Source organism: Saccostrea echinata, unplaced genomic scaffold, assembly GCF_033153115.1.
Source record: "Saccostrea echinata isolate AGI-Se365-2 ecotype Australia unplaced genomic scaffold, CSIRO_AGI_Sech_v1 ptg000033l, whole genome shotgun sequence".
Classification (NCBI taxonomy): Eukaryota; Metazoa; Mollusca; class Bivalvia; order Ostreida; family Ostreidae; genus Saccostrea; species Saccostrea echinata.
Genome location: NW_026889782.1, coordinates 29,530,636 through 29,542,747, shown reverse-complemented (window position 1 = coordinate 29,542,747; position 12,112 = coordinate 29,530,636).

Below are 12,112 nucleotides of genomic sequence, written 5' to 3'. Positions count from 1 at the left end.
AAAAAAATCGGCGTTTATATAACGTCTTATTCTTTAAACAAAATACTTTCATGTCTTTCAGAGATGGCTAGAAACTATATATGCAAGGTAACTTTATTTTAATCTTAATTCCCCTGTTGTTGTTAAATAGTTCTTTCCTTCTCTTAAATTCCTCAGATTAAGTTTTCAATGAAACAAACCATGTAATTTATTGCAACGTTATACATGAGCTACACAAAAAATTTACTTTGTCAATTTTCCGGTTTTTGTGTCACCTTGCCTCTTTAACCATTAAACGATAGTCTACTCTTAATATTGATTTTCAAAAAAAGCTACATAAAATGAAAACCTGCCTTGTTGGCTTACAAAGTTTAAGGTTATTTCTTTTAGATTGGTATTTCTGCATATAGAGATAAAAACTAAGTAAGAGAGTAGGGCTGGGTAATAATACCGATATTTCGATGTATTCCGATTTTCTTCACAAAAATGGTCTCTCAATCGGCAAGTGGTGCTGTCTCCATATGAGTAAAAACAATCAAAGAAACAAACAAAAAGAAAGATATGATATTGCAAAATGTTTTTGCAGTACCGGTTTACCAGCTAAATATTCTGGCAAGGAATTAAGAATTAAAATTTTTTTAATGTCGGATAAAATTCAATAGCAACGGGTGGTAAGTGTTTTTGTGTCAAATTTCTGCTAAATAGAATTATTTTCATTTTTGTATTTTCCATGAAAACTATAGTAATGAAGAAAGTACATTAGGCACCAAAATCGAAACTGTCCCCAAATCTAATGAAACTCTTTTTGAGACATGTCTAGGGTGGCCCCTTTCTAATTCATTTTAATTTTTGTAATTATCTCAAACCATTTCTCCCATAGAGCTCTTTAAATATAGGGGGTTTTCTTCAGAAAATAACACTATGACGTTATGACGTCAACTTGACGTTCTCAGTTTTCAACGTAAAAAAAAAATTGATGCAGCGCAAAAAATGCTGAACTAAAAAGTTAAATTATCTGTTATTCTCCAGTTTTCCCAATGTGATTTATTCTAAAAACTTGGGCGACTTTAAATTTCGCTGAATTCAAAATTCTAATAATACTTACTATAACTGGAAATTTTGTTGGTCATTTTTCTGATTTTCTGAGATGATTTCATTAAGAAAGTCAATGGAACATAATTTATAGCAGGAATTCATATTCCCCTATCCCCATTTTCTTACTCACAGTATGATTTTCAAAGTACTATTCCACCATACATCTATCTTTTAATTATTTATGTGAACATCTATGGTTTAACATTAAAAAAAGATGTATTTGTGAAACACTATGCACCCGGCGGCAACAAAGTTCGAAAAAAGCTATTTTTAGCATAAAGGTCACAGTCAATGTCACAAGGTCATTGACCTTGGTGTCATTTGAAAGAACTTAATTAGTGGAGTATACATACCAAATATGAAGTCTCTGTCTCTCATGGTTCAAAAGTTATGGCGAAGGTTAAAGTTGTCAACAGACAGACAAACAGACACGCAATACAAAAACAATATGCGCCCCCGATCTGTCCATACGGGTGCATAAAAACAACAAGAAGACATATGTGTAATTACTGCGTACAAAATCGTACATGTATCATAATTATGAGGATTCTTATTGAAGACAACTATATTACTTAATTTTTTTTTCGAGTTTTTTTATAAATATATGAATTAAGCTTCGACAATATTCGGTACGTTGTTTCGGTTTAATTTTCAAAAATACACATAAGTTTACATAATTTCTATTAAAAGTATATGGAAAATCATTCAAAATATTTTCGATATTTTTTATCAATTATAGTTTGCAATGAAAAGCCCCCCCCCCCCACACACACACGCACAAACACACACCTTTTCCACACTTTCTAACAAATCGTGAATTTATGAATTACGACGTTTTTCACCATTATTCGTCAAATGTTGTTCAGAATCTGTTTCACAGAATGACTCCCCCCCCCCCCCCCCCCACCGAGTGATAAAACACTGTTGCAAATCTCTTAATTTTGTATATATCTATCTAGAATTACTATTAGTAGTTATTTTGATATAACGGAGCATTCAAAGTCGAACTTAACAGAGACTTCTCTTCAAGATTTTTTTTTTTTAAATCAATTGCTTTCGATACGTATAATGAACTTGAGACATATATTACGTAATATGTACTTTCAAAGCAAATACCATAAAAGAAATGATTTCGTATTAAATCTCTAACCCTAACGTATGTGTATCTGCAGTCCCAGCTTCTCACGATTAGGTGTATGAGGTAATTTTTGATAATTAAAGTGACAATATCTTCAGTTTCAAAATAGAGTTGCACTTCCCCTAGATAGCTGACCTGGAAAACTTCCTCAATTTTCTTCCGCAACTTATTTTAGCTTTTCCAGAATAAACATGTTAAAAGATTTTTTTAATACTTCAGTATATATTGATGTATGAAGTTTCGCTCGATGTGATAACTTTCAGATAAAGCTGCACTGTATTGAATTGAATATCAGAGTTGATTTACTTTCATCTGTAATATAGGAACCAAATTGAGAACAAATAATTGAGACATGACAGCAGCAAATCGGAAGTCTGTTTATAAAGGTTGTAGCATTTAAATTCCCTCATCGCAACGACCATCAACTTTATTCCACAGTACTTCAATCGAGTGTGACACACACCGCAATAATGGTGAATTGTCATTTAACTTCAAAACTATAGATTTATTTCAGCTCATGACTTTACAGGACAGATTTTTAGGAATATACCGAATATGTGGTTTATGAACCTTGTGTCTAATCGAACTCTCTATATTTCAAAATTCATTTAATAATGTAAACTTGAAAAAAAAATACAAGATATCATGACAATAAAGACTCTGTAATCGACACGAATTAATGAGAAGTTTATTTTACGTTTTTAAAAAGGACGGGAAATGAAAGAAAAAGTGTATCTCAAATGTGCGGCAACTTTCTTACCCAGACTCAAATTAAACATTTGACGAAGTATGGGACTGATCAGGAGTAGCGGGATATAGGAGTTTTCTGGTCCGCTTATAGGCGCTGTCCGTTTTTTTCTTCTTGGGCAATGTAAATATGATCCCCCTCTCCCCCGTTTTTCAGTTTTTCAACTACTAAATCACAAAATTTGCTGCAAAACTCCTCACCCAAAACATTTTTTTTTTCATCGTTTAGTGCTAAATTTGCTTTTGAACCCTTTATGTCGGTGCCCCACCCCGTCGTCTTTTGACATCTCTGGATCCCTGACGGATAAGAAATGATAATCCGTTTAGTATATATAGCGATTTTTAATTAAAATGAAGTCCACCAGATGAAACATAGGTCTTATTCTTATATGCATTCTGGAATATAAACAGCCTCTCTTACAATACAGAATGATGCATATAAAAGCTTTGAGGCGCAATACACAACAAATATTGATCGTGAAATTAAAAATCAGTATTATAGAGTATCTTTTCGATACTTAAGAACCTTTTTAATGGAACCATCAACTTTTGTGTTTTATCTACGTTTTCAAATGACAATGCAAAAATTACTGGGAATTAAAAATAATTTGAAAAATGCCATGCTTTAAAAAAGTTCAGCAGGATCTATTGTGATAATTTCAACTACATAAAAGTGAAACTGCTAAGTTTTAGATGACATTGCATTATCATAAATATAGATCATTGGTGACCGTGTATCAAAAACAACGTAATTTTCTGGCTAGTCAATGCATTATGGCGTAATGAATTACGTCATCTTCATCATATCCTGAAAATTTCTACAAAAACGGCCAATCTTTTAAGCACCTTTCGATATTTCATATACAGTGCAACCTCTGATCTAAAATATGCGATTATTAAATGATAGAGCTGTTTTGGGGGATTACAAAACAAGTTCTAGTTTTTGGATCATGGATTGCGCTCACATTATATTTCTTTTCTGAAAGTACTCAAATATACCCATTTTCATTAAAATTCAAAAACTGTAATTTCTTAAGGCCTTGTTTTCCAATACCTGGACTTTCAGGAGAAAAGTTTTAATAGGAAATGAAAGCACTATAATAATTGGGGGACCAATCCATGGAAATGTAAAGACCTACTGTGAAAACGAAAGATGTACAAATGGTAGATATCTCAACATATCTCAACAGAAAAGACAACATACTAAAATTTAACAATCGACAAAAATCAATTTAACCATATGCTGATGCGGAAATAACAACTTGAATTCATTTATTGTATCAATTATATATAAAGTCATGTATAACAACAACATTTAATAACAAAACTGTCGCTTTAAAAAAGAAAATTCAATAACGTCACCTGCCTTGACATTAGGCAATACAAGTGATTCAGAGGATTAGATTCACTGTTTTAATAATTACAACATTTCAAAAACAAAAATGAAACCATCGCCAATTTTTAAATCTAATCCTAAAAATCAAATGAAAATAATTCATTTAAAACTATCTAGTCGCTATTGAGTAAATATCTGTAAACATGAACAAATCGGTAAACAAGGTAAATATCTGTGAACGTGAACATAACCAGTAAACAAGGTAAATATCTGTAAACGTGAACATAACCAGTAAACAAGATAAATATCTGTAAACGTGAACAAACCGGTAAACAAGGTAAATATCTGTAAACGGGAACAAACCGGTAAACAAGGTAAATATTTGTAAACATGGGCAATAGAGAGAATCATAAATGGTACATGTATTCTTGTCAGAAAAATATGTCAACTAGATAAGATAGCACAAACTGGTCAAGGGCATGTTCTCATGTTGAATTCTAAAATACGTGAATAAGTAGCAAGTCACCAAAAACTTCTGACAAGTCGACATAAATATTTGACGAGTGGTGGCAGAACTATGCCACCATATTAATGATTTTTGACATATTTAAATCAGTCATTAAAACTCATATTAAACAAAAGATCATGATCACTTAAATAATATAAACACTTTGTTTAAGATTTCATGTTTAATTAATGAAAAAAAGTCTAAAGAATGTTTGAATTGAAATAATAGCACCAGTTGTTATACCAGAAGCTAGACAGTGCGACTTCAGATTCATTTTCGATTTTTCTATTACATTTTATGATGTCGAAAATCAGCTTTGCACACTACACCCATTACTATCAATTTCATGTTTCTCAATAAAAATAGTTTGTCTTCTTCAAATTTTATCAAATTTAAAATCGGGATGGTAAGAATTTTTTTTTTTGGGGGGGGGGGGGGGGGGAGTCAGTTGATGACCTGACAGGTGGACAGGAAGTATCTTCTATCACAATGCTTCTATTTGGATGCTTCCTCGTGTTTTTACTTACGCAATTTTTAGATGATCCATCAAGGAATATCTTTTGATTTGTATTTTATTCCATTCACGACAAGATTTTCCAACCTTAAGGGGAAGCAAAGAACGTAGGGCACATTCAGGACCGACGATTTACACAAAAAAAATAAGAAAACAATGGGCCTCAACACGACAAGGAATATCAAGCAGAGACATTGTCTGATACACGCAGCTATGTTAAGGCTGTCTGAAGGCTTAATATGCATTAAAATATACATTTTATTTTGAGCTAGATTTTGATTTTAATTTGTAATCTTTGTATGAATTTGCATTTAACTTGTGATGAGAGTGCAATCAGGTAATAATAATGCATTTTTGTGATGTCGCATGACTTTGTTGATGGACACTTATAAATTTCTAAATGTTGCACAAAAATCGCATCGGCATAAGTGCAAAACAACATTATTGAGAAAAATTAGTCACATAAGTCAATTCATCGTGACCTTTGGTACATATAAAGTGCAAGGGACAAGTCTGAATCTTATTTCTTGAGAAAATATTCCACTAGAAATTTAACTTACCCATGTACAAGCGGGCATTTTCCACTCTTTATCGCAATTTATACAAAATAGGATAAATCATATACAATCCCCAAGCAGAATGCAGTTAGAGGACATATTTCTCTAGTAGATTCACACAGAATATCTTCAATTTATCTTTATATATCATTTGTGCCAGTCAAATATTTACACGATTTATAAATTCTAATTTTGTACACTGACGTGTAAGGGGGAGTATTTCACAGTCAATTTTTTGTTATTGTTTGAATATATGTATACTGGACAAGTTCAATGAATAATTTAATTAAACTGCAAATGTTCAACGTCATAACATCACACTTAACAGACGCTTGAATCAAACAACGCTAAAAAAAATCTGTAGATGTCATGTGAAAGGAATGTAAAAGTTATGACACTTTCCCCGTCATGTCAGCTAAAGTATGCGGTGACTTGACGTATGACATCATATGCTATTATGACGTCAAATCTAGGTAGTTCAGAGAAATTACTACAGTTGGAACAGTTTGATATTTTACAGACAGCCTTATCTAAGCAGCGCAGCCTCAAAAGTCTACTCCCCACAGCGCATACATGTGATTTATACAAATCCGAATCCGTCATGCAAGCGTTTTTTCTATAAAATTGAAAACTTTTAACCTCATTCTTTCTTATTAGAATAAGACTTCATTCTTAAATATTGCATACTTTAAACATGTTTTACGTTAAAATTTATTTTTCTACGGATATTTTAATAGTGATTTATATCTTTATATATTTGTCAAAGGACAAAAAGAATTTAAAAAACATTTTCTTGTCGGTGCGTTAATTTTCTATAATTTATAACTGTGTTCCTGCTTTTATTACTTTTTTTTCAACCAACAGTTTGAACAAAGTATTAATAAAAATTCACGATAGATGTTGCTCTCTAAAGACCGCGATTTGCACAAAATTAAACCTTTTCACTGGGTAGAAATCTGTGCATGAGATTTAAGTGATTTCTGCACCTTAAATTTTTTTTAGTTAGGACAAACTTCCACGTAAATGTCTTTGTCAGTCGGTGTACTTATTGTTAGACAAAGATGTATTTAAAAAAAAAAGCTGAAGATAACAAACAGTGATCGATTTCAAACAATCTTCAACAATACAAATCTGTGAACAGTGAAATTCCAGAGGTGGGATCAGGTGCCTAGGAGAAGTAAACACCCATTTTGCTTATAAGTCAAAACCTTTTTCTGTAACTTTAAATGAAACAGAGGAATTGCAATAATAATTCAATGATAATTTTGTTTTATTTATAAAAATACAGTTTGTTAATAGTAGAATGCATGTGATATGTCCGTTATGATTAGACATATTTTCTTTTCAAAATACGTATTATCCCAATACGCAAGAGCATGCTCTACGAATTTCTAAAACGAGTTAAGTTATTGACAAACAAGTTGATGAAACAAGAATATCAGCAGTCTCGTTTAAAGTCATCATTTTGTATGTTCTATGGTCGATACAATGACCAATTTATCATTAAGTAAAATGCTGACTGACGTTTTTCATACTAATTGTTATGTCATTATTTACACACTGAATTGTCGACGGATTTTTCCGTTATTTCCCAATCATGACAAGGAGCACTGAAGTTTTAGCGATCCGCCTTTGCTCTGCTCCAAAATTTGTATTGTTTAATGGACATTTGAGCTTGAATACTGTTCGATATCTCCATGTATTTTATTTTAAAATAAAATTTCAAATTTATGAATGCAAATAGAGTACCTCCTATGAGAACGTGAGTTGTCTCTCAATTCTACTTCTACTGGGTTTTGATAAACTGTACTTTTATATTTTCTACAACAAGAAGGGTTATATTTGTATGCGTTGGTAGATGTACATTTATAATCATCATTTTCTACTTGCTTTTTGCAATGGCAAAATAAAAAAAAATATTTATGAAATATGTTTTAATATATTAATTAATGAAACATTCTGCTTTGCATCCAATCGCCTAAAGGTCTTGCTTTTGTGAAGCCATTCTTTTTTTTAACCTGGTCCAATATATTTTTTTTATTGTTTTGAACTCCGTCCAATAAGTAACCTGTAGATGCCTGATAAGATCCAACTTTTCGGGTATCTACAGGTAACATTGCAATGAAGACAAAAGGATAAACAGACATATACAGGCTGTGGTATCCCCAAAAATTTTTTTTAATGCACAAACGAGGGATGCATGCAGATATTTCAGATAAGCTCTGAAGTAACTAAATATTTTAAAACTGTGGGAAAATATAAAGCTTACTGCTTTATTTAATGTCTCATATGTCTTTCAGGCAGGATGCTAATACTTTATATGCAATTTTAATTGTGTTGTTTTATTTGTAATATTTGGCATGTGACACTTAATTAAAAAATTATTTACTTCCTTCCTTACTCACTAATTAAACATTTAATCTGAACAATGTAGAAAATCAGGAGGGTAATTAAGGACGTACACATCGTACAGCAGCTCATGGACATTGTTAACGTTTCAAAATGTAAGCCAGATTCCAAGGTCAAGAGGTCAAAATGTTGCTACCCAAAGAAAGGTCTTCCTTAAAAAAAATTACTATAGTAAACTATAGTTAATTTAGTTTAATATAGTTTATAATAGTTAATCAAAGTTTTTACTATGGTCGAGGTTTTTTTCTACCAGGTAACACAACATTCTGTTTTTTTTTCGTCATTACTAAATTGATCTCTGAAACTTTCACAACGTATTTGTTAGAGTGTGCATTTGCTATCAAATGGGGAATATGCACCCCATGATAAATTGTCACAGTTCACTAGACCAGTGCTCTGTTAGTTCAAGGTTCCGATAACTAAAAAGTACAAATGTTCACTGTCCGAAAACTCGTCCGAAGACTCATACAATCTTTTGCCTATAGGTGTCGTTCCAAACATGAAAGCTGTGAGGAACAATAATCATTATCATATAAATGCATGCATGTTATCCGACTCTGAATTTCAAGATCAACCTTGTCGTATACGATAAATATGCTATTCTTGGAACAAATACTGAGAACTGATATTACAATACGAAGTTTCAGATGAGTCAGGTGATGGATCTTCTAGAAGATAAACATATACTTTTTATTTAACTTTTTGATCAAATCTATCGGACTTTTAAACCTTAAGTAGAGTACAGGTAATGATATACAAACCGAAAGTACATCAAAGGGAATTTCCGTTTTAAGTGTCACTATCTCTGGAAACAGGTTTGATTATTTTATTAAGTATTTCACTTTTCTTATTGAATTTGTAATTATTTAATTGATAAATATTTAATTTTTCTCGAACCTTTTTGTTGCAATTGATTTATCTTTGAGCATTAATACACAAGGATATTTTGTTTCCGCTTTTTGCAGTTAGTGTCTATGAGTTAGTGTTATCCTGAACAAAAAAGTAAGGTCCACATGATTAACTTGTATACGATTTTAATAAATTCTAGTTAACCATATGTTTTGTATTCAACTCTCATTGGAAAATTTGACGCAAATCAATAAGCAACTAATAGACGGCAATATGACGATGTCCCAGCCGCCATTATTAAAGTCTTTAAATTATTGCCATGTGATCCATCTCCACGGTCTGTTCCAGTTTTGCACAATCAAAGTGAATTATGCTTTGAGAACAATTTTTTTCAGTGTTAATCAAATAAAAAAAATGAAGTGGTTTGAATTATCTTTTTTACATTATAATAAATAAATCCAGATATCTACTTGTTTCCCATTTACCAGCAAACAATAGCAACTACGTAAATATCTAACCTTGATCTAATGACTTAAAAGTCATTGTAAAGTTTAAACCCCTTAATCTTACTGTCAAGATTTAGTAATCGTCTTTTTGTATTAATACGATTTCTGTTTAGCATTCGATTCTCCCATTTTTTAACCTTACGTATAAAAATAATACCACATTAAAAAGATTACTTTTAAAGTTCATTTTTTCTCTTTTTTTCATATCTTTATAGGGAGCTACAAAGCCTAGAAATTCTTCTCGCAAGAGTTGGATGTTGTGTTGTTTTCTGTTTTATGATTTTATTTTCTCCTCGACACTTCTTGTATTTTTGTTTGTGAGTAAATTTTTATCAGGATTTTTTTTTAAAAGAAAGTATCCTATAATCCTGGAGATGTTCAAACTTATATCAGTCAAAATTTTCTGGGACCATGTAAGCTATCAATTATTCATAATGCCTTTCAAGCAATTACAAAGGGCTTTATCTCGCTTTATCTATCTTTTACACATAAGAGCTTGGGTGACAGAGGATAGTTTCGGATAAAGTACCGGTCAAAAATTAGAAAAAAGATATAGAAACCTAAAGTTTGAATGCATATTTTAGGTAATTTTATTTCTAGATTATTTAATGTGTGCATTTGGATGGATGGCCTTATATATTTTATTGTTAAATGACACTGTGGTGCCACTACTATTATTCATAGGATATGGATTAGAAATACGAAACTAAAACCAATTATAACTCCTCCGGGATTTCCTCAGAAAATCGGGGTGGGTTCATAGGATGAATTGTACCATGAAGAGGAGGTGGTTGAGCCAATATCTTTTTGCTGTTCAATGTGCAGGCGTTGGTCTGCATTTTGTGTGGTAGCGTAGGGCTTCAGCGCGGTCCTTGAAGTTGATGAGGATCTGGTGAACTAGTGAAAAAGGCTGAATTTTCATGAATATTGGGACTGTCCCTGTGCCATCATTTGGGCTTTATGTGTAAGCTGTAATTCTTAAAGTGGAAATCCAACCTCTACCCATAGCTTTTTTAAAAACCATGTGTCAGTTTTAAATATATTTTTTTAAATTTCCAACATCCAAAATGAATTTGAATTACCATATTTATATCGGATTCCGAAACTTCATAAAAATCCTTACAAACAAAGATACATAGCGGGTTTCAGTAAATTTTCTACAAAGCCTTTTTTCTTTACTCATATATTACTTAAATATTAACAGCGGTAAAGGAAAAACTTCAGGAGCATTGTCAACTATATATTCGAGTGGTGTAAATCAGATAGGAATTCTTAAAAATTCCAAGGAACTTTAGGAAAATTTGAAATCACAAAATTTTACCAAAATCAATAACATCAAGACTTACGACTTTTCAACTCTATCAACCATTCCCCTCGATAAATTAATGTCCAGGCTTTTTGACATCATTGACAGCTGCTTTTTCAATAAAAATGGAAATCGTCAATTTACTTATCATTGTTCATTGCAAAATTATTTTGTTAAAATCAGTCTGATTGTACACACAAGTACTCTGGAGTTAAAATGATGCTTGAGTTTCTGATTGACAATATCTATGTGGTTTTTGGAGACCAGGTCTTCCAACAATCCATTGGAATTCCAATGGGTACCAATTTCATCCCCTTATTAGCAGACCTTTTTTGTTTTCATATGAAGCAGAATTTATTCAAAATCTCATACATGAGAAAAAGAACACATTTACCCTGGTCTTCAACTCGACATTTAAATATATCGACGACGAATTATCAATTAACAATTGTTATTTCCATCGATATGTCGACTGAATATATCCCAAAGAACTTGAAATAAAAGATACCACAAAGTCTGACATATCTGTTTCATATTTGGATATTTTCCTAGAAAAAGACGTTAGTGGTAACCTTACAGCTAATTTTTATGATAAACGTGATGACTTCAAATTCTCAATCGTCAACTCCCCTTACTTATGCAGCAATATACCATTTTAACCTGTATACGGGATTCAAATCTCTCAGTTGATTCGATACGCAAGGGCATGCTCTAGGTATGAACAATTTCTGAAACCAGGTACAGTATTGACAAAGAGATTGGTGAAACAAGAATATCAAAAGTCATTTCGTAAGTTCTACATGGTCGACACAATGTCCATGTCAGAAAAAACAATCTATCATTACCGTATATACTCGCCTATAAGTCGGTCAGCCTATAAGTCGGTTGTATTTCGTAAAGTTATTTTGGAGGGATTTGCCATTCATCCGCCTATAAGTCTGTACAACGTTTTGCCAGAATCGATGCTCTTATCTTTTCACCTCTATTCATTTAACATTTTAAGGAATGACGCTGATATGTAATTTTAAATCCGTACAAAAAATAAGAAATGCACACGTGATAAAAATAAAATTGTTAAAATATGTAAATACTTGTATTTTATCATGTGTTTATGCATAATCTCAGAATCCATAAATGATATAATGTGTCCAGACTTTGTTCATCGATA